The sequence below is a fragment of the Engystomops pustulosus genome, chromosome 3 (assembly GCF_040894005.1).
Source record: "Engystomops pustulosus chromosome 3, aEngPut4.maternal, whole genome shotgun sequence".
In the NCBI taxonomy this organism is placed as follows: Eukaryota; Metazoa; Chordata; class Amphibia; order Anura; family Leptodactylidae; genus Engystomops; species Engystomops pustulosus.
This window is the reverse complement of record NC_092413.1, coordinates 182,463,824-182,484,481: the sequence shown is the minus strand read 5'-3', so window position 1 is coordinate 182,484,481 and position 20,658 is coordinate 182,463,824.

Below are 20,658 nucleotides of genomic sequence, written 5' to 3'. Positions count from 1 at the left end.
GATCTTGGCATTTAGAGATTTCAGTTGTTCAGCTGAGACTTTGGGGAGCGCAATTTTTTTAAGAAAGGACTCTATTGCTTCTACAGTTGGTACTGGGTTGTTGGTGTTGTCTTTTATGTTGTACAGTCCCTTGTAATATGTTGCGATCGCTTCGGCTATACCTCTAGGTGACATAGTTTTCTCCTTGGTTAGGGGGTGGAGGATTAGGGGGATTTTAGATTTCAAAGTTCTCAGTTTTAATTTATTGGCCAGTAATGCCCCTGCTTTCTGGTCCTGTGAATAATATTTCATTTTGGTTTTTTTCAGGGAATAGGAGTAGTTATTTAGATATAGGTTCCTCAGGTGATCTCTGGCCTCATATAATTTTTTGTATGTGTCATATACGGGGTTTGTTTTATGTAGTGTTTCTAGTGTAGCTATCTTATTTGTTATATAGTTTAATTCCTTTTTCCTCTGTATGTTTGCTTTTATTCCTATTTTAATAAGTTCGCCTCTTATGAACCCTTTGTGTGTGATCCATACTGAAAAAAAATCAGTGTTTTCTTGGGTGTTGAATGTCATAAATTCTTTAGACGCTTTTTCTAGGAATTCTATGTGTTTGGTGTTGGAGAAAACTGTAGTGTTGGCCCTCCACACAAAGTCGTTAATGTTAGATAGTTGGTCTGAAATAGTTAATGTTATAGGTGCATGATCAGACCAGTGTATTGATCCAATAGTGGTGTTTTCTGCTCTGTCTAATAGTTCTTTACTTATTAAGAACATGTCTATTCTTGAATATGTGCCGTGTCTATGTGAGTAAAATGAGAAATCCTTTTCAGAGGCATGCTGCACCCTCCACACGTCAAAGATTTGATTGCGCCATAGCCAAGAGTTTAATATAAATTCCCTTTTTGGGGTTTTATTTGTGGTATCTAGCTCGAATTGGTTAATGGTATTGAAGTCTCCACATAATATTAATTCTCCTCGTTTGTGTTTGTTAACTCTTTTCAAAAGTTTTTTTAGAAATGCTCCCTGTCCCATATTTGGGGCGTATACATTTACTAACGTGTATGGTAAGTTGTTTATTGTACATATTACTATTATATATCGACTTTGAGGGTCTATAATTTGTTCCTGTATTGTCACCGCCAGTGATAACCTAAAACCTATTAGGACCCCTCTTTTTTTTTGGGAGTAAGAGGATATTATGATTTTGGGAAAGTGGGGGTTTGAAATTGTGGGCGGATTTTTAATACTTATGTGGGTTTCTTGTATACAAATGATATCCGCTTTTTGTGTCTTAGTTTCCTTCCATAAAAGCGATCTTTTGTATGGACTGTTAAGTCCTTTCACATTTAAAGATAATATTTTTATACCCATTTTTATATGTAAAGTGTGATATTGTCATTTGTCAATACTAATGTGAGATATGCCATTCTTAATACTTTAATTTTTAGCATTGTAGCCATTTGCAATAGACCATCACCGTTTCTATTAAACAATACATTTCCTGTAATAAAGAATACAGAACAATAAACCAGAAAGGTAAAAAATAGAGATGAGCGAGCACTAAAATGCTCGGGTGCTCGTTACTCGAGCCGAACATTTCCAGATGTTCGAGTGCTCGTTTCGAGTAACGAGCCCCATTGAAGTCAATGGGAGACCCGAGCATTTTTCAAAGGGACCATGGTTCGGGAATAAAATGTGTTATTTAATTGAAAAAGAATGTCTTCTGATAAGTTAGCAGATGTATGCAAACATCTGCAATCTATTCTTCACTGTTCCGTGCGTATATTATCTCCCGACAAGTTAGCAGATGTGAAGAACAGTGAAGAATAGAATAAAAACAGTGAACACAGGATGATTTAAGTGAAAAACGCAGTGAAGAATAGATTGCAGATGTTCGGCACATCTGCTTACTTGTCGGGAGATACGCTGTCTCCGTGCCCCGCTGTCTCCATGCCCCGCTGTCTCCGTGCCCCGCTGTCTCCGTGCCCCACTGTCTCCGTGCCCCGCTGTCTCTGTGCCCCGCTGTCTCCGTGCCCAGCTGTTTCCGTGCCCAGCTGTTTCCGTGCCCCGCTCTCTCCGTGCCCCGCTCTCTCCGTGCCCCGCTCTCTCCGTGCCCCGCTGTCTCTGTGCCCCGCTGTCTCCGTGCCCCGCTGTTTCTGTGCCCCGCTGTCTCCGTGCCCCGCTGTCTCTGTGCCCCGCTGTCTCTGTGCCCCGCTGTCTCCGTGCCCCGATGTCTCCGTGCCCCGATGTCTCCGTGCTGCTCCGTGCCGCTACCTGATGTCTCCGTGCTGCCGCTGCCCCATGTCTCCGTGCTGCCGCTGCCCCATGTCTTCGTGCTGCCGCTGCCCCATGTCTTCGTGCTGCCGCTGCCCCATGTCTCCGTGCTGCCGCTGCCCCATGTCTTCGTGCTGCCGCTGCCCCATGTCTTCGTGCTGCTCCCCGGTGTCTCTGTGCTGCTCCCCGGTGTCTCTGTGCTGCTCCTCGTTGTCTCTGTCCTGCTCACCGTGTTCTGCAATGTCTTCTTCACACATATATATTGTTCTTCACATACTATTTTGTTCGCACGGTTCCGCGCGTATCTCCCGACAAGTAAGCAGATGTGCCGAACATCTGTAATCTATTCTTCACTGTGTTCTTTACTGTGTTTTTCACTTAAATGATCCTGTGTTCACTGTGGTCACTGTTTTTATTCTATTCTTCATTGTTCTTCACTGTGTTTTTTTAATTAAATGCTCGATCTCGAGCAGGGGAAATACTCGTCCGAGCAACGAGCCGTCTCGAGTACCTTAATGCTCGAACGAGCATCAAGCTCGGACGAGCATGTTCGCTCATCTCTAGTAAAAAACAAATTTGTACTAATCTGATAATGTAGTACTCGCATGGGGGAAGTCCTTGTGGATACGTGCAGTGGAGCAGAAGGTGGTCAGTCCATCTTTACATCCCATGCTTGTATGAAATGTCTTTGAGTTGATGTTAACCTGCGGTGTGCCAGTCAGGATCTAGCCTTCTGGGTTCTCGCCTTCCTTTGGGTTGCAGTGTTTCTTCATATGGTATTTCCCACTTTTTCAGAATGGAGAATCCTTCCATAAGGTTCTTTATTGCTATCATTGTGTTCTGGTGCTTCACTAGTATCTTGGTGGGGAAACCCCATTTGTATTGGATATTATGCTTTCTCAATGCAGTTGTTATAGGAGCTACGTCACGTCGAGCTTGCAGTGTAGCTGCTGAAAGATCTGTGTAAAGCTTTATAGAATCATACGGTGCTGGTAAATTTTGTAGATTTCTGGTTTTTGACATCAGTTGCTCTTTGACGTGGAAAAAGGTAAACCTAGCTAATACATCTCTGGGAATGGAATCCGGGAGAGAGTTAGGTTTCGGTATTCTATGTGCACGATCTATGCTCAATTCATACTCAGCTAGGTTAGGTATAATTGTTTTAGTGAGTTGTTGTACGTAGTTACGTAGCTGCATGCCTGGCACACTCTCTGGAATACCTCTTAGTTTTACGTTATTTCTCCTATCCCTGTCTTCAGTGTCCACTAGTTTAGCTTGGATGTTAGCCACTTTTTCATCTATTTCATTGTGTGAATCCACTATCTCATTATGAGCGTCCGTTAGCGACGCCATTTTTTCTTCCACATGGGATACTCTCTCTCCTAAGCTATTGATAGAGTATTGCAATGGAGAAATTAATTTGGAAAGATCCTTTTGTAAAGATAGCTTAAAGGCCTCCAGCATGGCTTTTAATTTGGTCTCAGACACTGTTTTTTCTGAAGCTTGAAACAGTGTGAAGCTATCTGGAGTAGTTGGTGTCTGGTGTGTTGTTTGGGAAGAGGGGCTGATCTCTGGATTTACACTAAAATCTTGTTTGCGGATCTTATGTTTTACTGGGCTAATGCCTGGTGAGTTAGAGTCACTGACCTCTTTCTGTGGGAGAGCTGAGGCTGAGTTGGAGCTCTCTGGCAGGTGCAGCTGCAGGGGGGACATGCTTCCCTCCCCCTCTGTGTGCTCAGGGGTTGACTCTGTGCTGGAGAAGTTCTCCTTGTTTCTCTGTCTGCTTCTAGCAGGTAAGGCTGTATCTGGTGGGAATTTGCTTGGTCTTGGAAGCTTGGAGATGGGATTCCTGACCTCCGTGACTGCAGATGTATTGTGGCGCAATGTGTTGGCAGCGCGTGTTGTTGGATCAGCACCATCTTTTTCTTTTAGCTGTTCTGTTGGAAAGTAGTGGCCGATCTATTTACCAGGCAGATCTTTGTTATTCCGCCGCTTCGAGGCTGTGCCTGAGTTGTTCCCCGGCATTATGCTGCTGTTTCTGCTCCCTTTTGGTGATCTGGACGCTAAGAATAGGCTTTATAGAGATGCTGATGGACAGAGCTCCCTGTTCACGCGGCCATTTTCTTCAGCAGCCAAGTCACGCCCCCTTTTGTACCAAATCTGAACCGTGTTGGCAAGTCACTACCCGCCGCATCGTTCTATAACAACGCACTTCGGGAATAGGCTATACAATCTTTATTTATTTTTTAAGCAATTTAGACAAATATTTTTTGCGAGACAAGATGCACTGTAAAAAACCTTCATTTTAGTGGGTTTTTAGCTTATTAAAGCAATTTTATTAACTTTTTACGTGTGGAGTAAAATAAAATCATCAATTCTTGTTTTGGATTTTTAGCATTTTTTGGGGGGGTGTTCACTGTAGCATAACAATAATATATTATCTTTATTCTACGGATCACTACGATTACGGTGATACCTCATTTATATAGTTTTATTTTTATTTGTTTTATTGAAGGAAAACTAGAATAGAAAAAATTGCATATGTTCTAGTATTGCCATTTTTATAGCGGCATAACTATAGTATTGTTTTGTTGATGGAGATGGTTGTGAGCTTATTGTGAGATAGTTGTTCTTTTCAGTGGTATCGTTTTAGTGCTTGTAACTTTTTTGGATCACTTTTTAGAACATTTTTTGTAAAGCAATTTGATAAAAAGTTTTAATTTTTAGCAAGCTTTTTGTTTTTTTTTTTACCACGTTCACCGAGTGGGTCCAATTATGATTAGGATTTATTGTACAGATTGTTACGGACGCAGCGATACCAAATAAGTGTTTTTTTTTTGTGATTTAGTGTTTTTTATACTTTATTACTTGTGTACAGGGAAATGTGATGTTTGGGGGACTTTCACTTTATTTTTATTTAAAAAAACCTTTATTTATTGTTTTAACTTTTTTTTTTTACAGTTACTGGCATCTTAGCTTGAACAAGTGATCTTCTGATCACTTGTTTAAGCTCTTTTACAGGTTACACAGTGCAATACTGCGCATTCTCAGTGTGTTACAGCCGGGTCCTGCCAGAAGGCAGGGACCCGGCACCGGGAGGAAGATCGCGCAGCCCCGGGCACTGGCAGTCCGATTGACTTTAAATACACTTTAAATGCCTCTAACATGCCACGGCGTGTTAGTGCTTAACACCCGCGATCGGAGAAATCTCCGATCGCGGGTGTTAGAGGCAGGTGTCGGCTATAATATATAGCCGACACCCGCAGCTTGACGTAATAATACTGCATTTTGCGGGAACCCACCTCCCGCGATGCAGTACTATTACGTCAAATGTCGGGAAGGGGTTAAAAACTCATGTTTTCTTTCTTATGAGAACTTCAACAGCAGCGAATAACAAGCAGCTAAGGAAGGCCTTCCTCTGATGCTAGCAAGATTGTTGGATGGCTTAGCAGGAGAAATGTCCTAGTAGTAGTTCAGCTGGAACCATTGGTCAGCTTGGCTGGCAATAATCCAGGTCGGCACTGCTGCATCAGCAACAGAACAATCAGCAGAATGCAGTTCTGTAGCACAAGACAAATACCAACAGAAATCTCAAGAGAGAGACCCAGAGGCCTAGACATAGCCTATGTTTATAAACTGGGGGTCTAACCAATACGCTGCTTGGAGGGGATGACTGCCAGCCTACCTGAATGGGAAGAAGCTGAGACAGGGCTCCTAGCCTTTGGCCAGGGTACCAGGCTTTTGAGAAAGAGAGAGATGGCTAACCCAGGCCTTTCCTGAGAGTAGAACCCTTCTTCTGTCCTTATTCTTCTGTGCTTTGCTTGTATTGCTTTGTAACTGAATTTCTTCAGTAAAGAGTAAAGTAAAGGAAACTGTTCACTGCAGACCCTGACTCTCTGGACTTGGGGTGCACCATGCCTTACTATCCCAACAACACGTGGTGAAACCTCGATGGTGCCTGGCGGACCCTACTCAGCGCTGGGGCCACTCCTAACCCGGGCAATGCATTTAGACGCCAAATTCTGATTTCCATGACACATAAAAGATATGATCAGATGATTATTCATCATCTTAGCTGGTTTGTATAGATCCCCCAACTGGGTGCAGAGCAATCTCAGCAAGAAAAACAGGCACTAGGCAAAAGAAATGTAGCGCTACAGAATTTGGTGAAAAGCAGGGAAGGCTTGTTTATCGCATACACATAGTAAAAAACCATCCAAATGAGGTGCTTAAGAGTATTGAGATAAGTTTCTTCAAGAGACTTATCTCAGAATGAATTAGCACCTCATTTGGATGCCATTTACTGTGTGTATGCGATTAAGGAGTCTTCACAGTTTTTCTATGAATTCTGAAGTGCTGGATTTTGTGCCAAGTGAAAGAAGTGATCCCTCGACAAACAAGCAGATAGTTGGCAGGTTAATAATCGCATGGAAGAGGAACTTATGCTTTTTAGGTCATTTAAAACAAAACAGATGAGATTATCAGGTGTCAATCCCTGACTCTTATTACTGATAGAATAAAAGGAACACAATCACGTTATCTTGTTCTGTGTGTGGTCAGTATTTCTTGTATTTTGTTGTCTGAGTTTTTTTCATGTATAAAACCTGCTTAGGTCCCAAGCAGAAAGGGTTCTACAAACTAACGGATCCTTCTCAGCACTGTTACAGGGAACCTGTCACCAGGGACCTCATTTTCACTAAAGACACGTTACAGGAGCCCATTACATCTGCAGTGCAAATCTGCCTTTTTGCTTTCTCTAAGCATTTGCATTTCAATATAACTGTGTGTTATAACTTACCTTGCATCCTTTGTGTAGTCCCAGGGGTTGAGCTTTGCTTTGGATGCATTTCAAAAAACAACATGTGACTTGTCTGTGCTGCAGCCTGCTAAACCCACCTTTGTTTTTTTACCTTCCCATCACTCGGTCATGTGCTTTACTAGAGGTATGTGGTCTCCCAGGATAATGAGTATGAGTATGAGACTGAGCTCACAATATTAAAGTTTCAAGGTGTGGGTTTATGTTTTGAAAAAAAAAATATTATTATTAAACTGTGTTCTAAATTAATTTATTCGTTTTCCTTAATAAACCACAGCGGCCAATATTTGCCAAATAAAGTTCTTATACCATAAACAGATATGGATGTATAGCATATACACACTACATACACCCATACAGCAGATACACATATAGGGGGAGATTTATCATACGTTTCTTAGAGCAGAACTGTTCTAGTTGCCCATGACAACCAATCAGAGCTCAGCTTTCTCTTTCCCACAGATGTTTATAAAATTAAAGCTGTGCTGTGATTGGTTTCCATAGGCAACTAGAACAGTTTTACTATAGATACTTGATGATAAATCTCCCCCATAGAGTATATACACACATACAGCATATAGAGACATTCATTTACACACCATCCATACTTTTATACATTCATACACACATACAGTGTGGCTCACCTACTAAGAATGGTTCACACTGCACTAACTGCAGTTTGCCTGTGTATAATGCAAGGGACTCCCTGAAGTCCACCACTTTTTTCTGGTCTATCTTTAACATGGGACGTGGGACACACTTCTGTCGGACTTGCATGTTAAATCTGGCTCACGGTCCAACCGTGCACTGGAACTCCCCCTAATTTGTGTCACATGATGCCTAGTGCAGCTGTACAACAAAGGGGTCATGTGCGACCTGTGCAAGCAGTTTGTAGAAGAATGTGTCCACCACAGTCCACCAGAAAACGTGCACAAGGCCCTTAGTAAATGTGCCCCAGTATGTATATACTCACTGTCTGGCAGATGTCTTATCCCAGGGCCCAGTAGCTTCTGACCACATGGTGGAAGTAGAGGGCAGGAAGTAGAGAAGGAAGATCCTTAGTCCTCGCTGTCCTGCTGTCCCTTCCTCCAACATTTCTTGCCTGAGCTGCAGGCTCAGCTGTGTACTGTGGAAGATGTGAACTGTTATATACCTATTATGCTACAAAATGTGCAATATAATATGTATATAATGGGGCACATCCTCTATTCTTCAGTGTAGCAGGTGGGGTTTCTGAGCCCCCTGACACTGTGGGGCCCCTAGAAGTTGCTAATGCTGCTACCCCTGTAGTTACACCCCTGTGTCCAGCTACATTTGAAACATAGCTGGACACATTTTGTAGTAATAAAGTACACTCTGTTTTCATTGAAATCTTGGAATGATGCCATTTTCTATATCTATCTCATGTCATGGGGGATGTCATGGTGAGAGCTTATATTTTGCCCACCATGACGTTCCCCAGGCTCTACTTCTGAGCCTGTGCGATATGTGCTGGTGACCAGCTGTATCTGATAGCCAAGCCTCTGCACGAACAGCTGGGATCCCGATAATAGCGATCCCATATTTTTAACCCTTTAGGTGATGCTGTCAAACCTCTCCACCTGGCAATGGCCCCTCCCACAATGATTATGGGGGTGCCTACCGTCTTCACGGCAACCCTGGGTTACAGTGAAGGACCCCAGGGCTGTCTTGTCTAAGTGCCTGCTGTGTCAGACCAAGCAGTGCAGATGTATAATACACTACTATACATCAGTATGGCAGTGTATTAATATGAACAAGTGATCACTTGTCCAGAGTACCAGAGGGGGACAAAAAGAATTGTAAAAAACTGGAAAATAAAAGTTTTATTTAATACATAATAAAAATTCTAAATGCCCCATAGAGTGTAATAATCGAAAAACACAATAAACCGCCAAATCAGCATGCAAACAGCACATATCTGCATGTCTGTAAGAATCCACACAATAAAATAAAATCATTATTGAACCTGTATGGTGAACTTTAGATGAAATGGAGGTAAATTTGGGGACAGCAGCTAATGGGGAGGCATAGGCTCTTATTCCCACAGGACTCTGTTTTAATTCCATAGCTAAGATGTCAGCCCCAGACTGTTATAATGAAAGTCAGGGGGAAAAAAAATCACATAACAAAAAGCCTATTAGACTGAATGAGATCATTGTAAAATAAATGGGAGGCAAGTGGGTCATTGGCCGCCTCATCATTCTCATTTCCCTCTATTACATTACCCAGGCCCCTTTATATAAATACTATTTCATTCCATGTATTATGGCACAAAGCAGCCGCTTGCTGGGCCTGAGGTTTGAGGTGTCATGGGGACATGTGAACACTAGGTGGCAGTATTGAGGTAGAAGCCGGAGGAGCGAATAATCAAGGCTAAATGGTTAACTAAAGGCACATCAAAACTGAAGAAATAAAATGTTAGGTGAAAACAATTGATGTGATTTAGAAATGATTGATACATTAATATAGGACAAGTGTGAGCGCATGTAACAAAGTGCAGTTTGCTTGAACATGTTGCTCCCATTACAGTTTGTGCTCGTATTTATGTATTTGACATATTTGCAGGACGTGACTTTGGGAGACAATTGTGTAGACTTCATTATGTCATGTATTTCTCCGCTCTATGATAAGCCCTGCAGGAATCTTGTCGTTACAGAGGTGATGATCAGTATGCGGCACATTCAGGCCCCTGGAGTAAGGTGTCACAGGCCCCTCCCTGATGTTCTGGGGAGAAAATTTTGGCTTTTATGTTGATATACACTGATAGATTTCGATGTCATGGTTTTGATAGATGACTAGCAAATGTTGGTGTTCTTATTGCTTTTCTCGCTTCAGTTCCCAAAAGATCATGGCAGCACCGCGTCTAATGAATGAATGATTCCAATGAGTGCAGCAAAAATGTCCCAAATCTGCAGAACTTTAGGCCTTATACACATAATATATTACTGTGTAAAATCTGCTCAGCTCCTCCTGATCTATAGCATTCTGCCTGCAGATAGGACACTATGTACAATATGCTCAGCTCCTCCTGCTCTATATCATGCTGCCTGCAAATAGGACACTATGTACAATCTGCTCAGCTCCTCCTGATCTATAACATGCTGTCTGCAGATAGGACACTATGTACAATATGCCCAGCTCCTTTTGCTCTATAGCATTCTGTCTGCAGATAGGACACTATGTACAATATGCTCAGCTCTTCCTGCTCTATAACATGCTGCCTGCAGATAGGACACTATGTACAATATTCTCAGTTCCTCCTGATCTATAACATGCTGCCTGCAGATAGGACACTATGTACAATATTCTCAGTTCCTCCTGATCTATAACATGCTGCCTGCAGATAGGACAGTATGTACAATCTGCTCGGCTCCTCCTGCTCTATAACATGCTGTCTGCAGATAGGACACTATGTACAATATTCTCAGTTCCTCCTGAGAATCTGCCTGCAGATAGGACATTATGCACCATTATTCCCATTATTCAATAATCTGGTGCTTTCTGCACATTCGTGAGGCACAAATTGATAAATCTGAGAAACGATCTCCTGCTCCATAGTATGCCGAGTGGACACTATGTACATTCTGCTCAGCTCCTTTTGCTCTATAGCATGCTGCCTGCAGATAGGATATTATGAACAGTACAATGTGGTCATCTTCTCCTGCTACCTGCAGAGAGGACACTACACTATGTAGTATCTACTCAGCTTCTCTTGATCTGTAACATGCTGCTTGCAGAGAAGCCACTATATAGAAACTGGTTGCTGAGCCAGTCCTCTATAAAATATTACCTGCAATTAGTAAACTACATTTCTCCTGCTCTATAACATGCTACCTGCACATTATATTTTCAATGTTAATGTATCCTTTAAGTGATATCATAAAACCTGAATTGTGATGTCCCTTTACTGAAGGCCAGGAGACTGGTCAGTCTGCCATATGTGTAACCGAAGAGTAGACCTTAGATGTAGAATAATCTACTTCATGCCTGGTTGCCAGCCACGGTTATCAGAAAGAACACTCAGCACTTCCACAATGTCACCTTCTTATTGTGAAACTCTATTAATCACTTTCTTTCGTCAACTTTTAACTTTCTGATTAATGAGAAGATGTCATTAGAAATGAAAAGGATGAACTTCTCATCACTGACGTCACTGCTAGGAGCCATTACTCTTGTGTCTGCTGGGGTCTGATACATACAGACATAGGGGGAGATTTATCATAAGTTTCTGAGGTAAAACTGTTCTAGTTGCACATAGCACCCAATCAGAGCTCAGCTTTCATTTTATAAACAGCTGTGGGAAAATGAAAGCTGAGCTCTGATTGGTTGCCATGGGGAAATAGAACAGATCTGCTCTAAGAGACTTATGATAAATCTCCCCCATAGTTACTACCGATGCAGACATATGATTCGCCATTACTATTATGTCTTGTACTGTATCATCCAGTGACAGAGGTGTAGGCACAAGTACTGAATGTTTTCTTTGCACATCTTGTACCACTGTGATCGGTTACCATTGACCTCTATGGGGGCCGTGATCTGGCTACAAATTGTGAGGCCCGGTCACTGTTCCAATTACGGTTTTGTACATGAGACCTTACCCTGCTTTTAAGGAATGGTGTGGACTGTTTAGTGACATATAAAATGGTAAAATCGTTATCCCCTGTTAAAAATGTTGCAAAAAGTTTTAAGCCTTCTACAGCTTGTAACCTTCTTCTAGTTATATACATTTCTCCTTACATACATGCTGGATATTGGTTCTGTTTCTAGAATGATACTACCTTCACTAACTCCTATTTATCAGCAGTTTACTCTATTTATCTAATCTATGGAGGATTTTCTTGAGGAGTGTGTAACTTTCTGTAGAGTTGTATTAGCTTCCCCAGCGCAGGGAATCTGGATGTTTAGGACCTCATTCACACTCAGGATGCCTTTAGTTGTATATTTAACTGAATACTTCCTTCCCTATTTAGGCTGCATTCCAGCACAACACTGCCGATCCAAGGGTTAATACTACATTTGTGTTCATTATTTTTGAACTAAATGTATCTTCCTATAGCAGGTGTTCTAATTGGCTGGCAACCCAGGGTGTCTATATAGAGCAAACCTATATAACAGGCTCTGTCTAGAGCTATGGGTTTCATTCCTGAGATTTTTTAGCCCTTGTGAATATAACATTGCTAGCAGACTGCTTACTGTTGTGTTGCTCATGCAGCCGAGCAGACCTGGCTCCGTAGGAGATCCTCCCAGCGAAGCTGACCACTGGTCCATACTGATGATCCCAAAAGCCAATGGTGTTCACTATCACCACAGCCAGCCAATCTTCAGCCCTGCTAGACCTCCAAAGGAAGGAAATTACCGCCAGCCTGCAGTGTGCTGCTGTTTGATGATGTTCTAAACCTACCATTAAAGACACAATGAGTTGTTTAACAATCTTCACTCTACTCTGTGTGTCCCTGGCCTGCCGCTACCATCACAGGCCTCCCTCATAACACCTGACAGGGACACATGCACTGGGAGTACCCCAGGAGGAAACCGTCATTGATACATGGCCTACCCCTATTCTTGCTTCGGACCTATTGGGTATAAGGCCTACAATGGAATTCAGGATTCTGTGACCTCCGCAGCTATACAGCCAGCCACTCCAGGTTCCTGTTTCTGGCTGCCCCTGCATTCATCCGCCCCCGATGGGTATCTTGCACTTGTCCTAATTAGGAACAACCTAATTAGTTGCCTCATATTGACCTTGTTGTAACCATTGACATTGTTGCCTCTTGTAAGACTGTAACCAACTTGATTGTTGCTTCATCTTGAGTAAACGCTTTATTTCAATATACTTGCTGTGACTCTCTGACTAAATGAGAGGCTATACTGGAACTTTCTTTAGCTTTACTGACTGATTTGAAATGGTTGTATACAATATATTGCATTCAAGTAGTCTACAGCACTACAGTGCAAATCATGTAGAAGATATACAAACTGTCTCCGGGTAACATTGGCCTTATACATCTGCAAGGAGGGCCCAGCTATACTACTCATATCGTAGGTTCTGAGTTTGTTCAAGGCGTTACACAATATAAATTATATGAAATGGCCAAATTAGTACAAAAAACAAAAACCTCTTACTCTTCTTTACTCTGAAGATCTAGTGATGCACCTCTTGTTCCCATACTAGCAAGTACAGCACATCTCTATACAGTAACTGACTACAGGGGTCATATGCCAGAAGTCCGAGGCAAGGAGAACCACCAGAGCTGCAGTGCTAGATTGTTGAGATACAGAAGAGTAATGGGGGATATCACCAAACTCCAGTGATCGCCACCCTCTGGTATACTGAGGCTCACTGGTGACGTCTGTAAAGGATAAGCACTGTCAGCGCGCTGAGCCTCCAAATACCTATAGTGGTCAGCGATGGTGGGACGTGCCCTGGTGACTCGAAGCGCAGAAAAAGAGGTAGGTTTATGATTTTTTCTCAGTTTTACACCATCAGAGTCTAGTCCTTGAAGCAAACCTATCATGAGGAATCGACTATCAGAAGTAGATGTGACGGTAGATTCCTCCTGCCTGCCTACTCCCCAATCTGTAATTTAATAACCCCTGGAACCTAACCTAACTTGTTAAAAACTTAATTGTAGTATTATGTAAATTAAGGGCAGAGGCTACTGGGGCGTATAATAGCCTGGCCGGGCACTGGGGGCTAAGGATACTCCACGCCCCAGTAGTCTCTGCAGTTATTTTACACATTACTAAAATAAAGTTTTTAACAAGTTATGTTCCAGGATTATTAAAGTACAGATTAGGACTGAGGCAACAGGAGGAATCTACCATCAGGTCTACTTCTGAAGGTAGATTTGTCCTGGTAGATTTCCTTTAAATTTGTGATCCCTGACTACCCCCTTAGGTAGTGTTTTTTTTTGTTTTATTTGAAAACACTTGGATTTTTTTTTAGAAAACATGGAATCTCCTCTTATAATGTATTTTAGAATGAAAAATATGATTCATCTCCTACTGTAAATGGCAAGAATGGAAGAAGTTTGGTATAAATATGCATAGACTATAGCTTGTACCTGTGATCACAGGAGTCATAGAAATACAGTTTTTTCTGTAGATCACAGTAGAGCACCTTAATGAAAATGCATATATCTGCATGAATGATGGAAAGAGAGCAGAAAAGCGGCTGTGTACTCTCAGTATTGGATACTTTCTGGTAATACGAATGATTTTTCGGTCTTTTTATAATGTCATAGCTCCGCACCCACGGATAGATATAATTAATACAATCACAGTCACATTTCAACATTAAACGCCAAACTACTCTCCATTTTCCAATTCCACAGATTAGCCCTGTTATAATTTCTCAGCATAGACGTGGATGTACCTTGTTGGTGGAGTATAAGTGACTTATTTTTAGTCTTCCATTACCGCCACATGGTCCCCTGGTGGATGCTGAAGCCAAGGTTCCCACGCTCTGAAGAAACAGTCTCCTTATTGTCATTAACTGTATTGTTCACAACATGATACTGCCATTTCGTTTCTTGCATCACACCCAGGCAGAACAGTGCAGCAATTAGGAACCATTATGAAAATACAGCAGAAATAGCTCGGCTTTGTTACTCCGTCTCATTTCACGTACATTTCCGTTCTATTAGAGCTTACAAACAAAAAAGAGGGTAGTTCAAAGAACAGCGTCCCATCATAGGAGTCTTACATTCCTCATACTAACAACCTGGGAGACTACTGCCACATCACTTCACTAATATATGATTTTCTGTATGTTTATTTTTTTTACAGTGATACATTGTATTCATTATAAGAGTAAATAAAAAGTATCATTTTTAATTATTTGCTTTTTAAAATTTCCTAATGTGCCTCCATATGTGGGTTACAAACTTTACACTAGGTTTCTGTTGCTGGAGACATCTGCAAAGAGTTTGTATGTTCTCTTTGTGTTTGCGAGGGTTTCCTCCAGGTCCTCCGGTTTCCTCCAACACTCCAAAACATACTGATAGGTTGATTAGATTGTGAGCCCCATAGGGGACAGGGACTGATTTGGGAAGCTCTGTGCAGGGCTGCAGAATCTGTGTGCGCTATATAAATAAAAGAATTATTAAAACAGATCTGTGGTCTGTTTTTGCGGTCCATGTGTCATAGGTGTCTTGGCCGGTTCTGAGCTGTAAGTCTGAAAAAAAATATCTTTGCTTCACCGTACATCGTCTGTTTTTGCTGTTCTTTTGCCGGCAACTCGCTTGTCCCAACGCCTTGAAGAGCCACATGATTACTATCAACTCATCCACAAAAACGGAGCACACACAGTAGACACCATGTCATCAGTATTTTCCACGTTCACGTTCTATGAGAAGGCCTTAGCCACAAAAGCGCATAATCTACAACAATTTTCATGTGCATGTAGCCTTACAGTGTATGATTAATAATAATAATAAATAAAGGAATTATTATAATTCTAGGTGTTAATAATGTTACAACAAACCAATACTTTGAATTCATCAGGTACTGTATATCTTAAAGGGGTTGTCTTATGAAGATATTACTTTTAAAATTCACAATTCAGTGAAAAACAAAGAGTGGTAGTTACACTTAGACAGTATATTGCGTTATGGAGTACATTGTGATGTATAGCTTGTAGTGTTGCTTCTCCTAATCAGATCACTGAGACACATCTATGGAAGGAATTATCTCATCCTCGGACTGATACCCTGAGGCATCACAACACCCTGGGCTGGGGAGATACTATCTTCTCAATAATACATTTAAGTGGTTATTTTCCCATCATTATACATTGTGTAGAGACTTGCATGTGCAGCAAACCTTTCCTCTTTCCTGTTGTGCCCTGAATACACTTCTAACTGCATTATCTTCTCTGTGTTCACTATCACTTTACAGATCTGGAGTGTATGTGTGTCATATCAGAGTAGTCTACACTAGGTAATAGGGGATGGGATTTATTTTTAGTTGTCTTATATAATTTCTAATAGCATTTCTACTGAAAAAAAAGAAAAATCTGATAATGAAATGGAATACAAACCTCAATACACTTTTATTTATGGCGTTTCTTTCATTCTGTTCTGCTGCTTATTACAAAGGAGGGCTAAAATGCTCATACTGTGGGATATACTGTCCTGCTCCGCCCCTCCTCCCTCAAAGCAGGAGGAGGAGTGAACATTGGCAGCACACAGTGATTGGCTACAGCCAATGTTCAGGATATGTCCTTGAGTGATGTCACTGTCCTTATATGGACTGTTAGAGGCTACAAGAGTGAACATACAGCGGAGGCTGTGGATGGATGCAATATTTTGCATCTGTCTCCTATTAATGGCCTCCGTTGAGCTTATACATTTCTTAGTGGTTGGGAGATCAATGTATACAGTGGGACATTTCTTGGCATATAGCCTTAAACCTGTTCTGACAACAGGACATGAAGCCATCACAGCTCTAGTATTTGTTGATCTAGTCATTGATTTTGCATAGATCATATGATGGTAGTGTATTGTCTTATAGGAGCAAAGGATTAAAAATTCTACTTCCATCATAAGGTCCAAAAAGATCCAAATTAAAACCAAGATTAAAGAATATTTATTGGTGGGACTCTCTTTAGCCCGTGAAGTTAAGCCTACTTTTTGTTTTCTCATTGCTTTCTCTCTGGCTGCTAAGAAAAAGAAACTTTTTATTATTATTTTATTTTTAATATTTCTATGTTTATAACAAATAAGGATTTTTTCTGTTTTGCAGATTCAGCAGTATTTTGATGGCACCCTAGAATGTTTCATAAATCATGTTATTGGGGAGAGAATGCAAAAAAGGTATATTACATAATGTAGTGTAGTATCCTCTGGGAAGGTAGTAGATATAGGGAGGGTATGTAGATATTGGGGATGACTGGAAGCATTGTGTGCCAGTATTAATCATCGGTGCACTCAGTGAACGTTATGCTAGGATGTCTAAGAGGTTCTGAATGCTTAGCCATTCCGCTGTAGCACTGGTGCACCAGAATTAAGATCTTCACCAGTTCTGACCTGGTTCAGATATCAGTTGTAACCTGTTTTTTGGCACACTTTATAGTAAATTTGGCTGGCCGGGGAGTTCCCACCTAGGACCACCCTTTTCCCTGCCACACCCGCTTGTTATAAAAGTGGTGAAAGGTAAAAACGGGGCTCCATAGTGCTGACCTTTTTAGGTTGTGACAACACACAGCAATTAAAAAGCTTAATTTGGATATGCTATTTCGGAGTGGATTCCATCCTAGGATTGGTGTTGGAGAATGATGATGGATGAATTTACAAGGCGTAGTGCTGATTTTTTTTATTTTATTGTATCAAGTAAAAACTGTAAAATGATATTAAAAAATCGTTAACATGCGTTTCAGATTCAGACCAGTGCCAAATCCAAAAAAGCATTACCGTGTTTTCAGCTATTTTCCAATTCATTTATTATATTCGAATAATATTATTTGTGCAGAGGAAAGAGATAAGATCCACCTATAAAGTTTCATGAGGGATCTGGAAACGCCCTAGAAAATGATGATTCATGTAGTGGAATTTTCTTTTCAAATTTCTCTAGAAATGTGTTTAAATATTTACTTTTTTTACTTTGCTGTTCAGGTATGGAAGTCATGAATGAGTAAATTATAATAAAAAGTAGATTATATTCTTATAGGGGTTATTCAGGTACATAAAAAGTTTTATATTGTCTCCAACTGTCAACTAACTTTCAACATCAGCTGAGCTAGATCCTGTGTCTTTAGGAGTCTTTGCAGTTTCTCTTTTGCCCGGGGCGTCACAGGGAAAAGATAGCCACACACTTGTGACCAGATATACGTGCCCAAACGGCCAGTGTGAAAGAGTCATAACAGTCTGTAAAGCCAGATCACATGGGCTAGGGTAGCTCCTTGTGCACATTAGCATATTTTTAAAACTTGATTTTAGCAGGAGGGAGGACATGAATAGCAAGTAAAAAAACATTACCATAGTCACGGTGCCTGGTGCCACGGAGTCTGATGATAGATTTCCTTTAACCTCCTTAGGACACAGCTTTTGAACACCTGAACTAAAGTTTTGAGATTGTTTTTTCTTCACACGTTGTAGGTCATGTTAGAGGTAAATTTTATGTTTATATGTTTTGCATTTATTTATAAAAAAAATTAAATTGAATGCTTTAAAATGCTTTAAATTTTTTTTTTTTGCCATTTACAAAATTCTAAATTATTTAGTTTTCAGACACATTCTAGTTTTACCACTCTAGTTAGGACGTGTACTACCCTGGCCGGGCACTGGGAGCTAAGGCAAGTGTAGAAATATATGTTATTTAGCTCCCTTAGGCCCCTTCCACACTAGCGAGTGTGATGCGATGAACTCGCATCACACTCGCAACGCAAGCTGCCGGGAACGCACGGCCTGAACGCTGCACCGCGGGAGTGAACTCAGCATGTCAGTTCACTCCCGCGGTGCAGGGTTCGGGCCGTGCGTTCCCGGCAGCTTGCGTTGCGAGTGTGATGCGAGTTCATCGCATCACACTCGCTAGTGTGGAAGGGGCCTTACACCTCATTTCAGCCCCCAGGTGAGTGACATGATGGGCAAACTGACCAGCAGATGCAGATCGCCTGTTCTTTGTGACTAGAAGCCTATTCATTCATTGCTAAAAAATGAGTTTGACCTTTTCAACGGTGTCATTCTAGAATCCTGTAAAAAAAATTCTAAATTGATGTTTTATGCACATTTTTTATTGCATCAATAATGTGCAACTAAATTTTCTTTTGCTGCAGTTGGTCACATATATATATATGTGTATATGTATATATGTATATATATATGTGTATATGTATATATACCTCTGTATATATACATATATATATATATATATACAGAGAGAGAGAGAGAGAGAGAAATTATGTTGCTGTGAAACATTAATACTTAACTTGACTAAATTGGAACTGTATGCAATCAGTAAGAAAAATCCCCAATTCTCCCAACTGTGTCACATGATAAGGGAGTTGTGGACATGCGGCAGGTAGGTTGGCGGCTCCTGTAATAGGATAGCAGTAGCTCCCATTGCTCTGTAATATTTGGCTGGCTGGATAGTTAGCATGTGCATCCCCCCTACCTGTCATGTCATGTCACAGTCCATTGGCCTTTATGCAAAACATTTCCCAGAATCACCGGCTGTTTTTACTCCGCTACTTTGGTACAATAGTGCTAGGGTAAATATTTGCACAGAGCTGTGACTGTTTTCTGGTTTCCTGAGGTATGAGATGTCCCACCAGGTAAATAATTTAGCGTGTAGCTCCCTGCGGCAGCGCAGAGCGGTGCTTGATACAGGCTTTACCGTTTCGCAGGCCTCTTTGATAATCCATAACTGTCTAGTGCAATTATTTTCATTGCCTGGCCAGGCAAGGATAAAAAGCACAACATGCCTCTCTCCACTTCTCCCAGGGAAACTCCATTATCTTTGAAGGGTCACGTGATAACTCACACGCCAATGAGGAGTCCTCAAGACAGTCCACAGGGCAATCTCCGTAAGAGCAGAAAATGAAGCTGTTACCAGACAGAAAACTGCAGTCCTGGTTTCTTATGAATATTTGAATGAGTAACTAAAAACAGCTCAATGAACTCTGAGCAGCTGTGACAGCCGAACCTGCTGGAGGAAGCCGCAATCCTGGAGGAATGGAGAAATTCTTCCAGGTAGCAAGGACCTTCATGTGAAAAGATCCTCAATGGCTACAGGTAACCCCTGCCTAATACAAACATGTTTAGGGACCATAAGAAGACTCTCTTGCTCAGTTATTGTAATAGTAATACGGACAGTGCCCGACTTAAGGACACCCGACTTACAGACGACCCCTAGTTACAGAGGGAAATCTCTGTCCACTGCGACCTCTGGTGAAGATCTCTGGATGCTGGAAATTTACTGTACTGTATCCCCAGGCTGCAATGACCATCTCTAAGGTGTGTGCAATAAAGCTTTATTGTTCCATTAAAAATGTTAAAAATCTAATTTTTAAATCCAATTCATCATCGTTTTCTAGATCTCTGGCTGCTGTTTTTTTTAACAGGAAGCTTCATTGTATACTTCCTGTGTATAAAAACTGCTCATGTGAGGTATCAGAGCTGTGTGTTATAACGAACCGTGCACCTGTGTGACATCACATGACCAGGGAAATAATGGGCTGTGCACCTGTGTGACATCACATGACCAAGGCTATAGCCAGTTGTGCACCTGTGTGACATCATATGACTAGGGATGTAATGAGCTATGCGCCTGTGTGACATCACATGATAAGGGATATAACGAGCCGTGCACCTGTGTGACATCACTTGACCAGGGAAATATTGGGCTGTGCACCTGTGTAACATCACATGACACGGCTATAGCAAGCTGTGCACCTGTGTAACATCATAATGACTAGGGATATACCCAGCTGTGCACCTGTGTGACATCACATGATCAGGGATATAACCAGATGTGCACCTGTGTGATATCACATGACCAGGGATATGAGCAGTGCACCTGTGTGACATCACATGACCAGGGATATAATAGGCTGTGCA